This window comes from Mustela erminea, chromosome 6, assembly GCF_009829155.1.
Source record: "Mustela erminea isolate mMusErm1 chromosome 6, mMusErm1.Pri, whole genome shotgun sequence".
Lineage (NCBI taxonomy): Eukaryota > Metazoa > Chordata > Mammalia > Carnivora > Mustelidae > Mustela > Mustela erminea.
The window spans coordinates 118,954,036-118,973,304 of NC_045619.1; the positions used below are offsets into that span (position 1 = coordinate 118,954,036).

Here is a 19,269-nt window from a genome sequence, read left to right on the forward strand (position 1 = left end):
ACATAGTGTCAGAAAACTGAGCCCAGAGAAATGTGAAATGAAGAACAGGCAGCCCTATCATCTAGTCTAATGGTTGTGATGGTTTAAGGTTAAAGTGGACATGTAAGTGCCTAGTCCTGAGAACTGTTTTCCCCAGTCACTTTCCAGTTAACTACTTCTATAAGGGTCACCAAATCCTAGACTACTACTTGAATATTTTTAAATTGCTGTAATAGGATAATTGACTCTCTGCTTGACTTACTTCACTCAGCATAATCTCTTCCAGTCCTGATCAACAGTGTAAGAGGGTTCCCCTTTCTCCACATCTTCTCCAACACTTGCTTACTGCCTTATTAATTTTGGCCATTCTAACTGGTGTAAGGTGGTATCTCAATGTGGTTTTGATTTGAATCTCCCTGATGGCTAATGAAGATGAACATTTTTTCATGTGTCTGTTAGCCATGTGTATGTCTTCTTTGGAGAAGTGTCTGTTTCTGTCTTCTGCCCATTTTTTGACATGACTATCTGTTTTGTGTGTGTTGAGTTTGAGGAGTTCTTTATAGATCTTGTATATCAGCCCTTTGTCTACACTATCATTTTCTAATGTCTTCTCCCATTCCGTGGGTTGCCTTTTTGTTTTGTTGACTGTTTCCTTTGCTGCGCAGAAGATTTGATCTGGATGAAGTCCCAGAAGTTCATTTTCGCTTTTGTTTCCTTTGCCTTTGGAGACATATCTTGTGTGGCTGATGTCGAAGACATTACTGCCTCTAGGACTTTGATAGATTCCTGCCTCACAATGAGGTCTCTTATCCATTTCAAGTAAACCACGAGAGACTGTGGACTCTGGGAAACAAACTGAGGGTTTTGGAGGAGAGGGGGTTGAGGGGTTGGGAGAGCCTGGTGGTGGGTATTGCATGGAGCACTGGGTGTGGTGCATAAACAATTAATTATAGAATGTTGAAAAAAAATAAAAATTTAAAAAATTGCTGTAATAGGAGTAATAGTAATAAACAGAAGACTTTGATCTGTTCCAAATAAGGATCCCCATGTGACAAGGAGGAATCAATCATCTGATTTCATTTTCTCACACACACACACACACACACACACACATTATTCAATGTATCATCCAAACAGTGACAGCTTTTTAAAAATCAGATTTCTTGAGTTACAAATTATATACCATAAAATTTGCTAACTTCAAATATTCATTTTGTTGAGTGATGATAAATGGCACCATAGTCAAGACATAAACTTTTACCAGTGTCCCTAAAACTTCCCTATGCCCCTTTTCAGTGAATGTCCTCATCCTGTCCTTCAAGACCGACAACCCTAGATCTTCTCTCTATCACAATAATCTGGACTTTTCTAGAATTTCATATAAACAGAATCATCTAAATATAGTCTTTTGTGTTTGGCCTCTTTTGCTTAGCTTTTAAGATTCATCAATATTGTTAATTTCTGTAATTTCTTTTAATTGGTGAGTAATATTTCATTGTTTGGAAATACCACCAGTTAATGTTTATTTTTTCCACATGGATAACTAATTGTGCTATCATGGTTTTTCATAAAGACTGCTTTTTCTCCGTTGAATTATTTCAGTCCTTTTGTGGAAAATCTGTTAATTAGGCATGGTTGGGTCTATTTCTGGACCCAGTTCTGTTCCATGGATCTATATCTCTAAATTTATGCCAATACCACACTCTTCTGTTTACAACTTTCTAGTAAGTCTTAGAAAAAGGTGATTCTAAGTGAATCAGTGACTTGTCCAACTTTGTTCTTTATTTTCAAAATTGTTTTGTCTATTTTAGCTCCTTCACAATTACATATAAATTTATAATCAGTTTTTCCATTTCTACCAAAAAATTCTACTGATTGGAATTGCACTGAATCCCATAGATAGACTTGGGAAATATAGTAGACTAAATAATGGCAATGGGCAATGACCCAAAAATGTCATGTCCTGATCTCTGGAACCTGTGAATGTTGGCTTTCATGGCAAAGACTGCATGTGATTAAGGATCTTGAGATGGAGAGATTATCCTGCATTATCTTAGTGGGCCCTAAAAGTGATCAGGTGTATCTTTATAAGAGGGACACAAGGGGAGACTGTAGACAGAAGAAAAGAAAGGCTATGTGACCAGAGAGGCAGAGATTAGAGTGATGGAACCACAAACCCAGAGATAACAGCAGCAACCAGAACCTGTAAGGAGCAAATAATGATCTTCCCTGGAGCTTCTGGAAGAAGTGTGACCCTGACAACACCTTGCTTTCATCCCCAGGAAATGGATTTCAGGCTTACGGCCTCCAGAACTGTGAGAGAATAAACTTCTCTTGTTTTATGCCACCAAGTTGTTATAGCAGCTATAGAAAACTAATACAAGGAAAATTAACATCTTTTTTTAAAGATTTTCTTTATTTATTTGACAGAGAGAGAGATCACAAATAGGCAGAGAGGCAGGCAGAGAGAGAGGGGGAAGAAGGCTCCCCGCTGAGCAGAGGGCCCAATGCGGGCCTCAATTCCAGGACCCTGAGATCATGACCTAAGCTGAAGGCAGAGGCTTAACCCACTGAGCCACCCAAGGACCCTGGGGGAAAAACAACGTCTCAATAAAATTGAGCTTTCCGATCCATGAGGGTGAAATATTTAAGTCTTCTTTATGTAAGTCTTCTTTCATTTCTTTCAACTTCTTTCATTTCTTTCAATTTAAATTTTCAAAAAAAAAATTAAAATAGTTTTACATGCACCAATCTTGCACATATTCTGTTAAATTTATCCCAATATTTCCATGTTTTTTTAGGCTACTGTAAATATTTTTTAAAAAACAACTTGCAAGTGTTTATTTCCAGCCCATAGCAATATCATTTTTGCCTATTAACCTTGTACCTTGTGACCTTGATAAACATATGTATTAGTTCTGATAGTTTTTTTTTTTTGCTGATTCCTTAGAGTTTTATACTTAAATAAGCATGTCATCTGTGAATTAAAAAATTTTATTTCTTTGTATCCAATTGCTATCCCTTTTCCTTCCCCTCACTCCTTATTGATTTGGCCAGGAACTGTAGTATAATATAGTATAACATTAAATGGAAGTGTCAAAATGGATATTCTTGTCCTGTTACTGATCTCAGGGGAATGTGCATCCAGACCTGTACTATATTATATCATGTTAGCTGCAAGCTTTCTATTGATGCTTCTATTAGGATGAGAAAGTTCCCTTCTATTCATAGTTTTCTCAGAGTTTTTGTTGTCTGTGTTGAATTTTGTCAAATCTTTTTTTTTTCCTGCATGTATTGAAATGATCTAATCATCCTTTTCTACTCTATTAATATGGTGGATAATGTTGATTTTTGAATGGAAAATTAACCCTGCATTCCTGGAATAAATCCCAAGTGGTTAAGATGTATTATCCATTTTATAATCTGTTAAATCTGACACGCTAAAATTTTGTCAGGGTTTTTTGTCTCTGTTTATGAAGGCTATAGGCCTATGATCTCTTTTTCTTGTAACGTTTATCAGGCTTTACAAGAAGACTTAAGATTTTTATAAAGATTTTATAAAGACAAGATTTTTGTCTCTTGGCCAATACTTGAATTAAATATTTTTAATAAGAATTAAGTATTTTTAAATTAAATACTTTTTATTTAATTAAATGTTTTTAAAAATTTTATGGAGCATCATATACATACAGAAAATGTATATATCTTAAATGTACAGTTTAATCTATTTTTTTAAATTGGACCCTTGTAACTAGCATCCAGATTAAAAAAATATTACTGGGGGCACCTGGGTGGCTCAGTGGGTTAAAGCCTCTGCCTTCAGCTCCGGTAATGATCCCAGGGTCCTGGGATTGAGCCCCGAATTGGGCTTTCTGCTCAGCAGAGAGCCTGTTTCCTCCTCTCTCTCTCTACCTGTTTCTCTGCCTGCTTGTGATCTCTGTCTGTCAAATAAATAAATAAAATCTTTAGGAAAACAAAACAAAACAAAACAAAAAAATATTACTAATGTCCCAGAAGATCTCTTTGTGTCCCTTCTTTTTAATACCTCCTCAAAGATAAACACTGTTTGACTTCCAACAGCATAAGAGTGCTATTTTTTTAAACTTAATGCTAAGTGTAAGTGAATAGTCTGGTTTATTTCACTCAACATTATGCTGTTGGATTCATCCATCTTGTTGTGTGTAACTATAGGTTGATCATTTTCACTAACATGTAATGAGTACCCCATGGTGTCAATACGATAAAATATCTGTTCTACTGGGAATCTGGGTAGCTCCCAGTTTGGGTTTTTACAAATAGTTGTGCTATGAACATTCTAATTCATGTAGACATTTCTGCTGGGCATAGCCAAACATTGCATTATGTTATAAATTGTCACTAATGTAAAAAAAAAATGAGCATGAATGTTAAAGTTAAAAATTTAAAACAACTACACAAAACAAACTGAGGGTTGCTGGGGGGAGGGGGTTTGGGAGAAGGGGGTGGGATTATGGACATTGGGGAGGGTATGTGCTTTGGTGAGTGCTGTGAAGTGTGTAAACCTGGTGATTCACAGACCTGTACCCCTGGGGATAAAAATATATGTTTATAAAAAATAAAAAATTAATTTAAAAATAAATAAATAAATAAATAAAATCTTTAAAATGAAACAGAAATTAACCAACTTCCTTTAAATACTAAGTAAATCAAAATGCTACCCATTGTTTCTTTACTACCTCTTTAATAATATAATGATGCCTCCCACTAAACGCTTCTACCTGTGCTGCTCTGTCTCCTCAAACTTATCACTCCATCCATGTTCCCTTCACCCTTCCACTGTCCTCTCCTCTCACCCTCCACTGGCCATTTCCTACCACCATTTAAAAGCTCTCAAGTTGGGGCTCTTGGGTGGCTCAGTCAATGAAGAATCTGACTCTTTGTATCAACTCAGGTCCTAATCTCAGGGTTGTGAGTTCAGGCCCTGCACTGGGCTGCATGCTTGGCATGAAGCCTGCTTAAAGAAAAGAAAAGAGAAGAGAAGACAAGAAAAGAAAAGAAAAGTTCTCAAGATATTCCCAAAGTGAATGAACTCAAAATCTTAGCCTAAAAGGGCCTAAATATCTAGTGGGAACCCAGGATTTAAATATACAATTTTTGTGTCTAAAACTCACTCATAGAGTGTTCCATTAGTTTAGTCTTTTTAGATCTTGGTCATCATCTTACATCTTACATCTAGGTTAGAGTAATTTATCTGTGCTCACACATTAACAGACCTAATTTCGGATGTTACCTATTGTGACCAAGAGAAGGGAAAGAATAATCAAGTCAAAGGAAGGCTGGCAACTCCCAGTTTAATTTTCAACCATGATAAGAAACTGTACTAAAAACACAAAAAAATCTTAAACTCTTTAGAGGTTAATGTGAAGAAGCAGCACTGTGTTCTCTGATCCTGAAACACTAAACTATTTTTTAAAATATTTTATTTATTTATTTGAGAGAGAGATGAAGAGTGAGTGCTTGAGCAGGCAAGAGAGAGCATGACAAGAGGGAGGGCAGAGGGAGAAGCAGACTTCCTGCTCAGTGGGAAGAATTAGTTATTTCTAATAAATTTTTAAGTTACTGATTATGTATTTAATGTTATACAGTCTCGGAAAATAGATATTGAAAGCTTTTAGATCTGACCACCCTAAGACTAATATAATGTCTAGTCTTTTTATTTGAATATGTTTTCCTATATCATAGACTCTATATCATTTAATAATCCTATTTTCTTCACTTATTTATAGCATATGTATTTCATACTGCCAAGAAGTCTTCATGTCTTATTTCCAGTAGCTATCTCTTCTATGTTGAATGACTACTTTCTGTTTTTCACTAAAATAAACATACTAGGAGAATTTTCATGAATACAGCCTTTTCTCTATGTTTTAGATTTTCCTACTAAAAGAAGAGCACAAATAATATAAATATTTTCATGGTTCTTGAAATTGTTAAATCTTCTCCTGAAAGATGAATTTTATTTCTTCTTAATAGTAGTCACATTACTCCCTAGCTAAGACAGAAGGTTGCATGCATACATATAAAAAGAATATTAACAGACCTAAAGGGAGAAATAAACAGCACTACAATAATAGTAGGAGACTTTAATATCCCTTTTATATCAATTGATAGATCATCCAGACAGAAAATAATAAGGAAATATTGGCCTTACATGACACATTAGATCAGATGGACTTAACAGGAATATACAAAACATTCCATCCAAAAGCAACAGAATACACATACTTCTCAAATGAACATGGAATATTTTCCAGGATAGGTCATGTGTTAGGCTAAGTCTTTATACATTTAAAAGGATTGAAATTATATTAAGCATCTTTTCCAGCATAAATTTATGGAAGTAGAAGCTAATTATTTGAAGCAAACTGGAAAGTTAACAAATATGTGGAGATTAAACAATGGGTTGCTGACCAACCAATGGATTAAAGAAGAAATCAAAAAGAGAAAATTTAAAAATACCTTGAGAAAAACGGAAATACATATGTAACATACCACAATTTGTGGGATGCAGCAAAAGTAGTTCTAGGATGGAAGTTCATAGGGATAAATGCCTACCTCAGAAAACAAGAAAAGTCTCAAATAAACAACCTAATGTTAAAGGGATAGAAAATGAAGAGACAGCAAAGTCCAAAGTTAGTAGAAGGAAGGAAATAAAATCAGAGTAGAAATAAATGAAATAAGAGACTAAAAGGATGATACAGAAGATCAATGAAACTAAGAGCTGGTTCATTGGAAAAATAAATGAAATTGGTAAGCCTTTAGTTAGACTCACTAAGAAAAAATAAGACTCATAGAAATAAAATCAGAAATAAAAAATGCAATGTTAACTGATACCATAAAAATACAAAATATTATAAAAGACAAATAGAAATAATTATATGCCAATAAAATAGACAATGTAGAAGAAATGATAAATTCCTAAAGACATACAACCTACATAGAATGAATTATGATGAAAGAGAAAACCTGAACATATCAATACTAGTAAGGAGATTGAATCTATAATCAAAAACTTCCAGGGGCGCCTGGGTGGCTCAGTGGGTTAAGCCTCTGCCTTCAGCTCAGGTCATGATCTCAGGGTCCTGGGATCAAGCCCCGCAACAGACTCTCTGCTCAGCGGGGAGCCTGCTTCCTCCTGCCTCTCTGCCTACTTGTGATCTCTGTCAAATAAATAAATAAAATCTTAAAAAAAAAAAACCTCCCAACAAACAAAAGTCCAAGACCAGACAGCTTCACTGGTGAATTTTACCAAACATTCAAAGAAAAATTAATACCAATCCTTCTCAATCACTTCCAAAAGAAGGAGAAGGAGAAGGCGAAGGAAGAAGAAGAAGAAGAAGAAGAAGAAGAAGAAGAAGAAGAAGAAGAAGAAGAAGAAGAGAAGGAGGAGGAGGAGGAGGAGGAGGAGGAAAAAGAAGAGGAAGAAGAAGAAGGAACTCTTCCAAAATTATTTTATGAGATTAGCATTACCCGGATACCAAAACCAGACAAGAATGCCAGAAGAAATAAATTATAGGCCAATACCCTTGATGAACATAAATGCAAAAATCATTGACAAAATGTTAAGAAACTGAATTCAACAATATATTAAAAGGATCACACACTATGATCAAGTGGGATTTATCCCAGGGATGCAAGGATGGTTCAAAGATCTGCAAATCACCCAGTGTGATCTATCATACTAACCAAATGAAGGATAAAAATCATATGTACATCTCAATAGATGCAGGAAAAGCATTTAACAAAATTCAACATCCATTTATAATAAAAACTAGACAAATTGAGTGTAGAGGGAATATACCTCATCATAATAAAGGCCATATATGACAAGCCCAGAGCCAAAATCATACTCAATGGTGGAAGCTGGAAGTATTTCCTTTAAAGACAGGAATTAGACAAGGATACCTACTCTTACCACCTTTTTTCAACATAGTAATAAAAAAAATTAAAGAAGACACAAATAAATAAGAAGACATTCTATGCTCATATATTGGAAAAATAATATTGTTAAAATGTCATACTACCCAAATCAATCTACAGGGTCAGTGCAATCCCTATCTAAATTCCAGTGGCATTTTTCAAAGAAATAGAGCAAATAATTCTAAAATTTGTATGGATACACACACAGACACACACACATACACACAATCCAAACACCGAAGTAATTTTGAGAAAGAACAAAGCTGGAGACATAATACTCCCTGATTTCAAACAATATTACAAGCTATAGTAATTAAAACACTATAACATTGGCATTAAAAGACATATAGATCAGTAGAAAGAATAGAGAGACTAGAAATAAACCCACACATCTATGGTCAATTAACATACAACAAAGGAGCCAGGAATATGTAGTGGGGAAAGGCTAGTCTCTTCAATAAATAGTGTTGAAAAAACTGAACAGCCACATGCAAAAGAATGAAACTTGACTTATGTTTTATACCATACACAAAAATTAATTAAAAATGGATTAAATACTTGAAAGTAAGACCTGAAACTCCTAAGAGAACGCATAGGCAGTAAGCTCTTTGGCGTAGGTCTTGGCGATTATTCTTTTATTCTGACACCAAAAGGAAAAGCAACAAAAGCAAAAACAAATAAATGAACTACATCATACTAAAAAGCTTCTTCACAGCAGAGGAAACTACCAACAAAATGAAAAGGCAGTCTACTGATTTAGAGAATATTTTGCAAACCATGTATCTGATAACATACTTATATCCCAAATATATAAAGAATTCATATGATTTCACTTATGTGTGGACTCTTAAAACAAAACAGAAACAGACTCATAAATACAAGAGAAAAAACTGGTGCCTGTCAGAGGAAAAGGTTGAGGGGGTGGGCAAAATAATGCAGGATATTAACAGGCAAAACCCACCAAAATAAACAAATAAATAATAAAATAAGATGGACTAAAAATTACAAGGGATAAAGCCCTAGGAATTAATCCAGCAAAAGCTATGCAAAAAATAATAAAATTAAATTTTAAAAAAGCTGTGCTAGGGTGCCTGGGTGGCTCTGATGGTTAAGCATCTGCCTTCGGCTCAGGTCATGATCCCAGGGTCCTGGGATTGAGTCCCACTTTGGGCTCCCTGCTTAGCGGGGAGCCTGCTTCTCCCTCTCCCTCTCCTGCTCCCTCTGCTTGTGCTCTTTCACGCTCTCGCTCTCTCTCTCTCAAATAAATAAATAAAACCTTTTTTAAAAGAAGCTGTGCAAAACATTTAGGCAGAATATTAACAAAATATTAAGTGACATAAAAGAAAACCTAAACAAATGGAGAAATGTAATGTTACTATAGAAAAGTCAACAGCAATATGCTAATTCTTCCCATATAATCTATAAATTCACTGCAATTCAAGTAGAACTTCCAATTGCTTTTTTCCATGAAACTTAATGAGGTGATCCTTAAATTCATATAGAATGGAAAAGTACAAAGAAAAGCCATTTAAATATTTTTTAAAGTAACAGTGATAACACTAAGTTTATTTTCATATCAGATGTTGTGATTGGACAATAGCAATTATAAAATAGTAGGATTTCACCCATGGAAGAAAATAGAAGCCTAAAAATTGACCCAGACAGTTGTATATCATAAAGGAGCATTATAAATTAGTAGAGAAAGAAAAAACTGTCCAGAAAATAATGGAGAAAAATATAAAAATTAAATCCCTACCTCACATCATCAAAAATTTTGGCTTATTAAGTAATTTTAAGTAAAAAGAAAACTTTAATTCTTTAAGAATAATAGGAGAATATTTGTATGATATTAGATCAGGAAAGAATTTTTTTAACATGATAGGAAATGCATAAATCTTTAAGGAAAACATTGCTAAATGTGATTACATTGAAAGGAAAAATTTTCTATATAGCAAAAGGCTGCACAAAGACAAAAGCAATGCTACAGATCTGGGAAAAAATTACCTGCGATGCATACAACTAACAAATAAATAAAGAACTCTCCAAATCACTAAGGAAATGAAAAAACAGGAAAAGAGACAAAAGGTAAAATCAAGAAACTCACAGAATAGGACACATAACAGTAAGATATTTAGCCTAGTAGAAAATACAAATTAATAATAATAGTCCATAACACATTCAATCATACTGAAAAAAATATTCAAGTCCAATAAAATCTAGTGTTGGTAAATAATGATTTACACAGCTATGGACTTAAAAAGATTTTAGCAACTAGGAGTCCGTGATTAAAACCCCATGGGCATAGAATGGTATCCTGGTCCATATGAGGCAGGAGACTAGCCCTGAGACTAGCTTGAAAAGAGTGTCCTCTATGAGACCCAGAATAACTCCTCTCACAGGCCTACAAACTCAAAAGAGAATCATCACTGCCAAGAATTCTGGGTGAGGATAAAATCCAATCCTGTACCACATTTAAGTTTGGATACAAACCTAAATTTTATATACAAACGTTGTATATTTATTATTAGTAAATGCACAAAAAATCCTGTACTAAGGGAAGGAAAAATAAAATAAGATGAAACAGAGAGGGAAGCAAACCATAAGAGACTCTTTACTATAGGAAATAAACTGAGGGTTGCTGGAGGGGAGGTGCGTGGGGAGATGGAGTACTTGGGTGATGGGCATTAAGGAAGGCACTTGATGTAATGAGGTCTAGGTGTTATATGCAACTGATGAATCACTAAATTCTATCCCTGAAACTAATACACGTTATGTTAACTAAATTGAATTTAAATAAAAGATTTTTTAAAATCCTGTACACAGATGTTCATAGTAGCATTCTTCATGAGAGACTAAAGATTGTAACAACACAAATGTACTCAGCTCACGAATGGATTAAAAGTGGTATGTCTATAGAGTGGAATATTACAAAAGGAATTAAGTACTTATTCATGTTACAACATAAATATACATTGAAAACAGTATGTCAAATGACAGAAGTCATACCAAAGGCCATGTATGGTGTGAATCCATTTGAGGGAAATTTCCAGAATAGACAATCCGTAGAGACAGAGATGAAACTAGTGTTTGCTAGGGTTGGTAGTCAAGGGGAAGGAAAACGACTACTAATGGGTACAGGGTTTCTTTTGTGGGGGAGAAAATGTTTTACGATGAGGTGGTGGTGGGACGCCTGGGTGGCTCAGTTGGTTGGACGACTGCCTTCCGCTCGGGTTGTGATCCCGGAGTCCGAGGATCGAGTCCCGCATAGGGCTCCCGGCTCCACGGGGAGTCTGCTTCTCCCTCTGACCTTCTCCTCGCTCATGTTCTCTCTCACTGTCTCTTTCTCAAATAAATAAATAAATAAATAAATCTTAAAAAAAAAAAAAAGATGAGGTGGTGGTGATGATTATCTAATTCCATGATACACTAAAGGCACCAAATTGTATAATTTAACAGGTTATATTTTGTGAGATGAGTTATATCTCAGTAAGGTCATTATTTAAATACATATATAGTTTTTACAATTTGAAAACATAATTGATAGATCAAACAACTTAACAGGTAGGTTAGATATAGTTGAGGAAAGAAAGAATGTACTGAAAGACAGAGCTTTGGGAAATTATCCAAAACTCACTACAGAGAAATACAAAGAAATACAGTGTGAAATGTAGGTTATGAGAAGTGGAGACCAGAAAGCAAATTCCAACATAATGTTAAGACTTACAGAATAAAGAACAAACAGATGTAGAAAAGACATATTTTAAAATGTAGTGTTTTTGTGAATTAATTTTTATCAAAATATAAGCCTATGCACAATCTTCACTTGTATAACTCTCCAATGTACATTTTCCTTTTCCTTTTGTATTTCTTCAATGACTCGTTGCTTCTAAAGTGTGTTTTGCAATTATTGCGTATTTAAAAATACAGTATGTATCACCAGTCTAATTTACATATACAATAAGTACCACTAGCATATATTTATATCATCACTAAGAAAAGTGAATTATTATCTACTCAATGTGAATGATTTTTTTAGGAACAGTATCTGTCTTCTTTTTCAGTTCCATACTAATTGTTTTGGTTCCACTTGTAACCTCTTAACAAGAACTAATTTTGCTTGCTATCAAAAAGTATCAAACACACAATTTCTTGAACTTAGTTCTTCTGTAGATGGTTTCATAAAATTTCACTCTATCAGGAATAGTTCCTGCTACTGTCTTCTCAGGGTTTGCCATGGCGCTGGGGGCTGGCTCCTGTGAGGGTGTGAAGGTAGATCCAAGAATTCGTGTTTTAGAGTTTGCTTACGCAGCGTAAAAGCCAAAGAACCATGAGAGCCTTTTTCACATTCATTCTCTGGATCAGAGACCTATCCATTTCCTCAGAAATTACCATCAACTGTTACAGGATTCCCAAAATGTGCCATTCCTCCCAGAACTACTCCTTCAACAGATACCGTGAATGCTGTTAATACGAAATGTCATGATTGAGCCCATTCCTCTGAGAGTCAAAAAAAGAAAATAAAAAGGAAAAGAAACGAGCTATATCCAGATGCTCGCTAAATGATGAAACCAGCAAACTCCTCAAACATACTGACATGATACTTGGCTCTAGGATCTCCTAGGTCCATTGTTACCATCTCCCGTGGTATGTTCCTCTCCCTCTTCCCTCACAGAACTTGTATCAACTAACACACGGCAGCGCATCACTGAAACAGCTCAGGGGTATTTATGTTTTATTATTTTTTTAAGATTTTATTTATTTGAGAGAGAGAGAGAGCAAGCTTGAGAGGGGAAATGTTATTTATGTTTTAATCAGACACTTCCTTTCTAGTGAATAAAATCTTCCAGACAAAAAGGGCTCAGATCTCTAAGGGTGAAATTACAAACCACTGCAGGAAGCGAGGAACAAAGTTTGGGTGGAATACCTAGCATATATGAGTATGTGTATTAAATGACAGAAAAATATTAAGATGGCGGTGTCACAACAGCACCAGTGAGTCGTTAGCGGAAGTACTCAAAAGTTCCATAGAGCCATCTTGAACTCGGGCTAGTATCCTTTCATTGGTTACGTGATAAAATTTCTGAGGGGGTGGGGGGAAAAAGCTAACTTTTACATATTCTTCTTCCTCCCATTTATCCCTAGGCACAAACATAGTGTTATGTAATGTCTGAGGAAATGTTTATAAAATGGCCAAGCATATGGTCAGAGGATCAGCCAGATAAGCTGACACCAACATCAAAGGAAGGGCAGGAGGGGTGGGAAGGTTATGAGTCAGTGTGTGCACATCTCCCGGCGAGATGATCTCCCACGTCCTCTGAATCTATTCTAGGGCCACATTTGTTCTCCAAACACCTCAGCCCAGAGAACCTGCAAGGGAGTAGCACTTGAATAGAAAATGCTTGCCCTGCTGTTTCCCCCAGAATCTGGACTGCAGCCAGCATCCGCAGTAGAGAAGTCATTATGATGAAAGAGTGAGGGAACCTGTTCCTTGGCCTTCTGCACCTGGGAAGGAAGAAGAACCTCATCTGAGGATGCTGTCACAGATAGAAGTGCCCACCAGGAGGAGTGCGTAGTGCACTGTCCACAGGGGCACGCACGGACCCAGGCCTGCTTGCCCTCTGCTTTATGGAGTACTGTACTGCTGGGTCCAGTCAGCAAGAGGCTCAGGGGAATTAGGAATTGGTACCTGGAGAGAATCTGGTCCTCATCTCATGTAGGGAGAAAGGAAGGGAAGGGAAAAGAAAAGTGAAGGGAAAATGGAAGGGGAAAGGGAAGGGGAAGGAAAACTCCATGTTAGTGACTTAGACATGAGGTGCCTAGAAGTAAGACTGGGGGGACCCATCCTCAAATGTAAACAGTTGTTAATCTTTGCCTGATGGAATTGTCAGTGATAGCAGTACTTTATTTTTGCTTACATGAATTTTAAAAAATTTTCTACACTGTATGTATTATTTTTAGAAGAGGGCAGGAGGTAGAAAATGTTCTCTAAATGTCTCCCACTTCACACACTGGAGAATATTAGCTCAGCTGACCTTTACACAACAATACTCTAAAGTAGGTTAGCACACATCACCATCTTAAGTTCGCAAATAAACTGAAGCCTGAACTTCATCATTCTTTACTGGGCTATACTGATCCCAAGTGAGCTGATGTCATAGGCAAGTCCTTTTTTGATGGCTGATAGAACCACCCACTCTCCTGCAGCCCTCTAACTCTCTCCACCCCATCCCCTGTGGCCTGCTGAAGGTTGCTGCTCATTCTACGATCACTGGCTACTTGACCAGAGAAGGGGGCACCTTTTATTCTGAGACTCAGGATCTATACCCAGTGACCAAGAAGTAGAAGGGTGGCTTGTTTTCTCCTGTTTATGACCTCGCTTTGAAGACCGGAATCTTAGAGACTAGAAGAGGTTAACTAGTTTGCCCAAGATCACACAGCTAGCAAATGACATAGCTATGATGTAGACCTGACATTCTGACTATGGAGACCTCACACTTAATCACTTGATTATAGCCCCTCAATAAAATAGTCAAGATTCATTCAAAACAATATAGATGTGGAACTCTCCATGGGCATACCACCAGAGCTGGGGGTAATCTCTTTGCTCTTGTGAGTTGGAAGAACTTGAGATAAGAAGACAGTCAGCATGAATGGGAGATTGGTCACATGCAAATGAATTAATCACACACATTAAAGATAATGGAAGCCAGTCTTCTCACTGTTGAAGAAGGGAGGCGCAAACATGGAAAAGGCAAGACTCATGTGATATTGGATTGTAATCAGGGGCATTGGCTTGAACACAGGCCATCTAAACTATAGAGAGCTATGGCTACCAATGTAGACAGCATATAACTACCCACTGAGAGGACCCAGCCAGAATTGATGCCACTCTGGTAGCACTGAGCACCTTTAATGCTTAAACCTCAATTTCTAGACAACATTCTCAACTAAAAGGATCTAAAGGCTCCTAGTAGACATAGCTGACTCCAGGGCTAGGGCAGGGAAAGTATCAGATCAGCCTGAATCTCTTACGTCAGAAAAAAGGAAGTTCTCTAAGAATCATGGTAACTGTCAAAAGTCACAGGACCTTGAAAAGGCCCTCACGGGCTAAATCTGTGCCAGCTTGAGCATCGTAGTAAATAATGCTAGTAATGGATTATAACTCATTCAATAAAACAGGAGTCCGTGGATCCAGACTGATATAAATAAATAGGAAGAGGAAACTCTACCTTATGCCAGCAAACATGTGTAGAAGAAATGGTAACATTATGTAATTACTTACCCACCTTGTTAATAGTAACTGGGTCAGGAATAGCTTCTGTGGATGCCATAAATAATGGGTAAAGTTTTAATAAGGAATCAGGTACTAATATAGTTTTGAAGTATCTCCCCACAAAAAACTTATTAACATCTCAATGAATATTTATCAATACTTATTAATATCCCATCACAAAGTACTCATTAATTAACAGTACTGTGGAGAAACCTGACAGACAGCATTTTAACCAAATGAAAAAAGTCAGTCTCACCAGTAATAGGTTAAATCAACATCATATATCTTCTCAGTGTATATACACTGAGAAGATAATATACACTGAGAAGAGCATGTGGTTATTTCTCAAGATTCACTTGAATCTAATTATGACAAAACATGAGACAAATCCAAATGAGGGACATTCTTCAAAGTAACTGACTTAGACACTTCAAAAACATGAAGGTCATGAAAGATAAAGACTAGTTTGTTCCAGATTGGAGACAACTGATGAGACATGCTAACTATGTGCAGTGTGAGATTCTGGAAGTATAAACACTGGGATAATCAGGGAAATTTGAGCAGGTATCTGTAGAGTAGAAGATAGTACAATATCTGTGTCAATTTCCTGATTTTGATGGGCCTCCTGGGACTATGTAGGGAATGTTCTTGTTTTAAGGAAATGCACACTAAAGCATTTAGAGGTAATGGAACATTGCACCATTTGCAACATAATTTCAAATGGTTGAGAAAAAATATGTGTATAGAGAGAGAGATGAAAAATATAGTGGAATATAAATAATTGGCGAATCTGGGGAAGGATATATAAGACTTCTGAGTTCTGCTCTTGAAATTGAAAATTTTCTGTAGGTTTAAATTTATTTCAAAGTAAAAGTTCCCCCAAAAAGTATATGATAAAACTCAATACCAACTTTTAGGTTAGCAAAATAAACAAATAATACACATCTAGAGAGAGAGACAGAACAAGGCATGCTGAGAGACAGACTCAGAGAGATGGGGGAAGGGAGAAAAAGCCATTATCTGAGACAGTTTTCAATATTTATACATAGATAGGGGCTTTGTTGCTGTTTTTAAAAATAGGATCATACTATACAAATACAACTTGCTTTTTTCACTTAAAAATATAACTTAGAAATCTTTACAGATCAGTAAGCTAAATCTACCTCAATCTTTTTAATTACTGCATAGAATTGACTTACATTGCTAGTCCATCATTTTTTTTTTTTTTAACAGAGAGCGAGATGGATCACAAGTAGGCAGAGAGGCAGGCAGAGAGAGTAGGGGAAGCAGGCTCCCCGCTGAGCAGAGAGCCCGATGTGGGGCTTGATCCCAGGATCCTGAGATCATGACCTGAGCCAAAGGCAGAGGCTTTAACCCACTGAGCCACCCAGGTGCCCCGTAACCAATTCCCCATCAGAAGATATTTAAGTTGCTACCTAATATCCTCTAAAACATTTATTTTCAATTTATAGTTTTACTACCAAATCATATGGTTAAAGTCAGCATGTGAACTGCTGCATGTCACAGAGGGGGGAAAAATTCTCAGACTTGGGTCACACAAATATCCAAAAATAATGATAAGTTCAAGGTAAGGTTAGTGTCAATGGTAAAATTAATAAGATTCTTCAGCCGGGCCTAAATTTCTCACATGCCCACTGTCTAGTAGTGCAACTGGCAAATTTTCAAGGGTCTCTTCATCTTTTTTTCTATTAGTCTACTTGCTTTTAGAACTCTATTTTATTTTGATTTAGGAGGCCTCTTTGTCAGTCTACTTAGGAATGACATTGCAATTTCTACCCTTATCCTACAGCTATAAGCATTTTCCAGAATGCCTGCACATGTGAAATTATTCAGGCACATTGATAATCAGCAAAAACAGAATCAGAGGAAACCATTTTGTCCTCTGTGTTTGTTGCTAAAGAACCCTTCTCCCTTGATGTACTCATTGGGGTGACAGAGTTTCTGGGCACACATCATTATTCTGTAATGAGAATAGGGAAGTGGAAGGGGCATCCATGAAAGAATGTAAACTTCCCAAAGCAAGATGAGGCTGGATCAGAGGTATCTACAGCACCACCACCCTGGCAACATCCCGGGGGGACCTTAAGTACAGTAGAAGCAGAGGTTGGCCTCGAACAAACATTTGAAGACTTGGACAATTCTCTTGTAAAGCTGACCCCCAAAACACTGAGGAATTGCTAGAAATACAAGGTACAATTTCTGTGCAGAAACAGAAAATAAGTTTGTGTGTAGTTATTTTTGTGAGGCTTTAGATTTTGTTCAGTGGGGACAGTGAAGCTAAAAGAAAGGGTATCCTAGGAGTCCTTCCTGCTTTCTTCCATTTCCTAAGAAGTGACGTGGTCACCAAAGACTCAAGATCTGCCTCTTTGAGGAAGATGCAGTCACAGCTACAGAGGTTCTGTATAGAGTGCTGATCCTGACTCATCACTGTTTGCTCTCACCCAAGAACAAGTCGGTCAGGAAGCCTTGCCACAGCCATGGCTTTTAAAGACACTGAGGAGACACCGTGGGACCAGAGGCGGTGTTTCACAGAACTAGAAATATTCTCACCAGCTGCAGTGTAAAATCTTTAAAGAAGGTACGTGTTGACTTGATCAGAGGCACAAAGGAAAAGAATCTCAAAGTGAAAGGACCAGTTCGGATGCCTACCAAGACTCTGAAAATCACTACAAGAAAAACTCCTTTGAGGTGAAGGTTCTAAGACTTGGGATCATTTTTGGATGAGGCTCCAAAAGCATTTCATCAACTGGCACTGTTCTTGTGAGATTCCTAAGTAGATTACTTCCATCAGTATTGTGCCAGGAGTTGAGGCTGAAGTCACCATTGCAGATGCTTAATCAATCTTTTTAATAAATTATCAATTGTTTAAAAAAAAAAAAGGACTCAAGATGTTAGGAGTGAAAAGTTTATGAAAAGCCACGGCCACAATCACCCTTCCACATAAACCACACATAATAGTCACTTTAAAAATATTAAATTTTCAATTCATCATCATTTTTACAGCCCCGGCAGGGGGAGGAATCCATTTGAGTAAACTACAATGATTAATAAAAGCATTTAAGTGTCCTTTGTCTTTTTAAATATGTATTTACTCATGAAGGTCTAGGTTTAAAATTAAGGCACAAGTAGGTTTTTAACCAAAGCACATTCATAGATATTCATTGATTTCCCCAAGCACTATATTACCTATTTCCCCCACCCCCAGAAGAGAGTTACATGAATTAGAGTGTTTTATGATAAGCATAGGTTAGATGAAAATAATTGATACTACTATGAAGACAGAAAAAGGAAATCAACCTTATATTTTCTAACAATTGATACAAGTGAGAAGGAACTTTTCAAAACAGAACAATAAAGTATATTGTGTTTTTTGTCTGATAGAAAAGGGAAGACAGGAAAATTACTAATAGTCAAACTAGTACAAATAAAGCACAATTCAAAAGTGCTTCGTCTGAGACTGTGGAGTTTCAAGAGTTTTAAAGGCATTCCAGAGACATGCTGATGAGTACATGTCTCAAGCATTTCCAGACAACTGGTATATGAGGTTGCAATAAAAAGATGCAGGAACATACTCATCATGCTTTTTGTCATTGGACAAGACAGTTGACCTAAATTCTGCATTTCACATGAAGCAATAGCATTATGGAGATGTGTAAAATTACAGGATGCTCCAGAAATATCAAGTCACCCCACATAAAAAAGCCCATTACCGAGCACATGTGACCTTCTAGAACACATTATGGTCATGATTTACCAAGTTCTAATCACTTCAGGTTACTGCTATTTGACTATTTATTGCAATGTCTTTAAAACCCCAAACTATGTCATGTGAATGTGCCTACTTCCTAAAGATCATTTTAAAGTCATAGTCTCCAAATCATAAAACTCACCCCTGAATTTCTCAGCCTAAAATTTACTTCCAGAAGTCAAGTGACCTAAATACATTTCCTGACCTCAGTGGGCAAGTCACTAAACGTTTCCTTTGCCTTACTTCCTCATCAATAAAATGGGCCAGTGATCATCATACCTTCATGTAG

At 36.5% G+C, this 19,269-nt stretch overlaps 1 pseudogene; it reads left to right on the top strand.

Moving 5' to 3' along the window:
• The first annotated feature begins 17,648 nt into the window (after positions 1 to 17,648).
• LOC116592517 lies at positions 17,649 to 18,098 on the top strand (annotated as a pseudogene).
• Positions 18,099 to 19,269: the final 1,171 nt, after the last annotated feature.